Source organism: Arachis ipaensis, chromosome B05, assembly GCF_000816755.2.
Source record: "Arachis ipaensis cultivar K30076 chromosome B05, Araip1.1, whole genome shotgun sequence".
Taxonomy (NCBI): domain Eukaryota; kingdom Viridiplantae; phylum Streptophyta; class Magnoliopsida; order Fabales; family Fabaceae; genus Arachis; species Arachis ipaensis.
Window position 1 is genome coordinate 32,054,386 of NC_029789.2, and position 5,434 is coordinate 32,059,819.

Here is a 5,434-nt window from a genome sequence, read left to right on the forward strand (position 1 = left end):
CTATACAGTGATATCTTCTTCTATGTTATTAGAGTCAATGACAACATGTTCACCAAAGCAATATTGTACACTTATGTGAGAGATTTATTAGTTGATTCCTTCTTGATCAAGGGAAAGCATTTCATTGGAGATGATTCATTCTTCTCTAAAGTTGAGAAATTTCATTGGTTAACCTACAAAATTCCAAATGTAAGAAGAGATCAATGAATATTCTTATTGAAGACAACATGAGTAACAGGCAAAAAAATAAATCATACATTCATAACAAAAAGTCCATCACTTTGCCAACCAATTCAACAAAGACACATGCCACTGTAAGTATTACCAAAACATGTAGTCCTTTATCTTATCACAGTGTTATAGATCTCAATCTTTACCTAACCAAAGGATCTCATTTTGTTGAGTCCTAATGTTGACAACTCAAAAGTTGATAATCCTTCTGATTCAAAAAAGAATAAGCCATTCACATATTCATTCATCTCTAATAAATTTCATGACTCTTTCAATGTTTCTCGAAATGAAGCTTATGTTCCCTTTTCAAACAATTCATTTCTGAAAATTTTTTCTCTTCATGAAAAACCAAAAGAATTTTTTTTCAATGAACGAGAATATGAAACAAAACAACATTACTAATTCCCATTTTTTGAATAATGGTGAACAATCAAGAAATTATTGTCTCCCTATTAAGTTTCATGATTTTTTAAATGTTTCTACAAATGAAGAATTTGTCCACTTGCCTAATCATCCATTTAGTTCTGTTGGGTTCAATGCTCCATCATTCATCGAGTTCTTACCACGTAAATGTACTATGTAGACTTATACATACTCCTACATACAGGCACAGACCCAAGCATCATGATGGGGGGGCGCTTGCCCCCACTCTGATTTGATAATTTTAAACAAAAATTTATATATATAATATGCCCCCATTTTAAATTCTAAATGACCCCACTACAAATAAACTAAGCCCAATTATTAAAAGCCTCAAACCCATTTTATCTTTCTATTATTTTGACTATTAGTTAACCTAATTAAATTTAGTCTTCTTCTATTTTCAAATCCCATCCGTCACCCATTTATTCTCTTAAACCATTTTCTTAGTTTCATATTTTCAATCTTCTTTTTCTATTCATTATCTAGTGGTCATTTTCGCTTTATTAAAAGGTAAATTTTAAATTCTCTATTTTGTTTTATATAGCTCTCTATGACTCTATGTATCTTTCAATTTCATTGTTTCTCTTTTTGATATTTTCAATTGTAAATTTTAATTCAAATAATTATAATTTAGGTATTTTATTTTTAGAAATAGTCATGGAAAAATATTTCAAAAGAAAACAAACACTAAAATCTGAAGTCACTCCATTAATCTCTTCTAATAAAAAGAAGTTCTTAGAATTCAATGTGGAAAGTCTGGTAGCTGATCCTGGACAAGGACCCAAAATTTCAAATTATGATCCAAATGAGAGGGATGAAGTTAGACGAGCTTATTTGCAAAAAGGTCCTTGTCAACCAAGAGAACATGATTTTCCACAAACATATTTTGGAACTTCTATTCGTAGATTTAATGCTGATTGGTTTGATGAATTTGGTAATTGATTGGAATATAGTATTTCAAAAGATGCTGTCTTTTGTCTCTGTTGCTATCTTATGAAACCTGATGGTGCAAGTGGTGATGCTTTTGTAAGAGGGATTTTCAAATTGGAAAAAGAAGGAGCGATTACAAACACATGTTGGAAATCATGATAGTGCTCATAATCAAGCTCGAAGAAAATGCAAAGCACTCATGAAGCAAAAGCAACATATTGAAGTTGTTTTTCAAAAGCATTCAGACCAAGCTAAAAAAGATTACCGAACTCACTTAACAGCAACAATTGAGTGCATTAGGTTCTTATTGCGACAAGGATTGGCTTTTCGTGGTGATGATGAATTGCACAATTCAAACAATCAAGGTAATTTTTTGGAGCTTCTTGACTTTCTTGCTCAACATAATACAGAGATTGATCGTGTTTTCAAAAATACTCGTGGAAACCTTAAACTAGTAGCACCTAAAATTCAAAAAGATATTGTTAGAGCTGCTGCAAGTGAAACTACTAAAGTTATTATTGATGATCTTGGAGATGATTTATTTGCTGTTTTAGTTGATGAAGCTCGAGACATTTCTGTTAAAGAGAAAATGGCTGTTTGTTTGCAGTATGTGAATAAAGAAGGGATTGTAATGGAGCAATTTCTTGGCCTTGTCCATGTTTCTAGCACAAATGCGTTGTCGTTAAAAGTAGCTTTGGAATCTTTATTAGCAAAGCATAGTTTAAGCTTAGCAAGAATACGTGGACAAGGTTATGATGGAGCTAGTAATATGCAGGGAGAATTTAATGGCTTAAAAAGTTTGATCTTGAAAGAAAATGCTTGTGCTTTTTATGTTCATTGTTTTGCTCACCAACTTCAATTAGCACTTGTGGTTGCTGCAAAGAAACAGGTTGAAATTGTGTAATACCCAGTCTAACCGAAATTTAGTAAATAATAAGTTAAATAGGAGCGAATATGTTTGGAATATTTGGCAATTGGAATTTGATAATTTAAATACGATATTTGGATTCAGTGAATTTTTTCGAGTCGGAAAATATAGTTTTCTGCGTAAAAGTGCGCAGTGGAATTTTGACCGGCAATACCGGCTGAGATCTGTCTGGTACTACAACTGAGGAAATTGATTATGGGTAAATAAGATTAAGAAATGAGGAATTATAATTAGGAAAGATAGAAATATTTAAAGTGCGATTTAGAGCGCTAATCTTAAAGGTTTTGGCCCAAAATTGGGCCAATGGGCAAAAATAAGTGAACCGGGCCTAAGTGGGCCCAAGACCCAACATATATAAACATTAGTTGTGAGCATTTCAGCTTTTTGATGCGCTGCACCAAATGCCCAGCTATTTTCCCGAGAGTTATGCCAGAGTTGTGCCAGTTTTGTGCCTGGGGCGCAAGAGCACCCACGCGTACGCGTGGCTGACGCTTGCGCGTCGTTTGGCTATTTTTCAACCCGCGCGTCCGCGCGTATGACGCTTGCACGTCGATGAGTTTTGTGGCCATCCACGCGTGCGCGTGGAGTGCGCGTACGCGTGGCCCTGTTTTCATGCCAAAGTTGATTTTTGAGTTTTAAAAGCCAAATCTCATACTTCTAAGCCTCCGATCTCACCTCTTATGTATTAAATCATTCTGATATGCCTAGCAATGAGCTAGGGGATGTGGTAACTTGCGAGTGAAGCAAGGGGAAAAGTTATGATCAATGATGATCAAAGATGATTATATGAGATATGGAGGATGACGGTGGAAGTACCGTGTATGCCATGAGCCGGAGGGCTATATTTATTGATAAATGGCCCGTTCTTGATTGGACCATGAGCCGGATGGCTGAGTTATTGCCGGGTTACGGCAAAGCCATTATTGTTTATGGCTGAGTATAAATGCATATATGATTAATGAAGGAATATGTTAAATGGATAATAATGAAAAAAATATTGAAATGTGATGTGCGACCCCGGGTAGTAGGCAGTGGCGTTGTCCACTTGCTCCGGGTATGAGACGAAAAAGGAGGATTATGATAAACGAGTTTAATCGTGGGGTTTTGAATAAATGTGTATTTGTGATACCTGGGTAGTAGCAAGGGTCGTGGTTCATCCCGCTTGCTCCGGGTCATTGTCTGAGGATTGATAATAATGAAGGGTGATTATGAATAAATGTTTATTCTGTGCCTGTGCTAGTTAGGATATCTAATCGATACGTCTAGCATGAAATCCATGAGTGTACCTTTGGTACTTTGAAGCACTATACTTCCGATATTGAGACTGATCAACTTGATATCGATTGTTTGGTGTGTATAGAAACCAGATGGCACCTCGTAGACCCGGTCGGGAACGTGAAAGAGATCGTACTAATACGCAGGAACCGGAAATCAACCCGAATAACCCGGTAAACCTTATGGGAATTAGATTGAGATTTATAATGATTGGTTTTGAAAGACGAATGTGAAAGCCACTAAATTGAAATACAGATGCAGTACTGAGATTGGTTTGAGGGAGCCCGTGACGGGTGGTAAACTCCAATTTTTGGGGAGGTACTGTTGAAAATTTTTCTCCAAAAAATTTGAAAGAGTGCTGGTTATGGTTTTGAGGATAATTTTTTTATATGAGTAACTTTAAGGAAAGAGATGTGTCTCGAATGCTTTTATAGATTATTAAAGGAAGGCGGATTCTCATGATTTTTGTTAAATTGTTATTTCAAACTCATTTGCTTTCTAGAAATGAAAGGGGTTTTTGATTGATGAGTCAGAGACTTTATAACAGCAAGTCATGTAGAAATTCGAAGGTTTGAGAATAAGAAAGTAAGTTTGGAGGTTATGCTTGGAGTTGAGCTGTGATTAGTGGTAATTGGCTTGGCAGAGGGAGAGGATAGTGATGGATGGAATTTTCGAGGGCGAAAATTTCTGTTAGGGGGGTAGAATGTAATACCCAGTCTAACCGAAATTTAGTAAATAATAAGTTAAATAGGAGCGAATATGGTTGGAATATTTGGCAATTGGAATTTGATAATTTAAATACGATATATGGATTTAGTGAATTTTTCCGAGTCGGAAAATATAGTTTTCTGCGTAAAAGTGCACAGTGGAATTTTGACCGGCAGTACCGGCTGAGATCTGTCTGGTACTACAACTGAGGAAATTGATTATGGGTAAATAAGATTAAGAAATGAGGAATTATAATTAGGGCATCCCATTTGAAGAACGGGTGAAAAATGATTTAAAATGAGAAAGTTATGTCCGTCGGAAGATTGGGGGTTGAATCTGTAAATTCTGCAGCTTTTAACTTAGAAAATTTTTAGCAGAATGACCCTCCACGCGTAGGCGCACTTGGCGCGTACGCATCGTTCTTCAAGAAGGCACTATCCATGCGTGCGCGTGGTGTGCGCGGGCGCGTTGATGCGCTGCACCAAATGCCCAGCTATTTTCCCGAGAGTTATGCCAGAGTTGTGCCAGTTTTGTGCCTGGGGCGCAAGAGCACCCACGCGTACGCGTGGCTGACGCTTGCGCGTCGTTTGGCTATTTTTCAACCCGCGCGTCCGCGCGTATGATGCTTGCACGTCGATGAGTTTTGTGGCCATCCACGCGTGCGCGTGGAGTGCACGTACGCGTGGCCCTGTTTTCATGCCAAAGTTGATTTTTGAGTTTTAAAAGCCAAATCTCATACTTCTAAGCCTCCGATCTCACCTCTTATGTATTAAATCATTCTGATATGCCTAGCAAGAGCTAGGGGATGTGGTAACTTGCGAGTGAAGCAAGGGGAAAAGTTATGATCAATGATGATCAAAGATGATTATATGAGATATGGAGGATGACGGTGGAAGTACCGTGTATGCCATGAGCCGGAGGGCTATATTTATTGATAAA

The 5,434-nt window shown here is 37.2% G+C and overlaps 1 pseudogene; it reads left to right on the forward strand.

Annotated features, from left to right (window-relative positions):
- LOC107640432 lies at positions 1,312–2,488 on the forward strand (annotated as a pseudogene).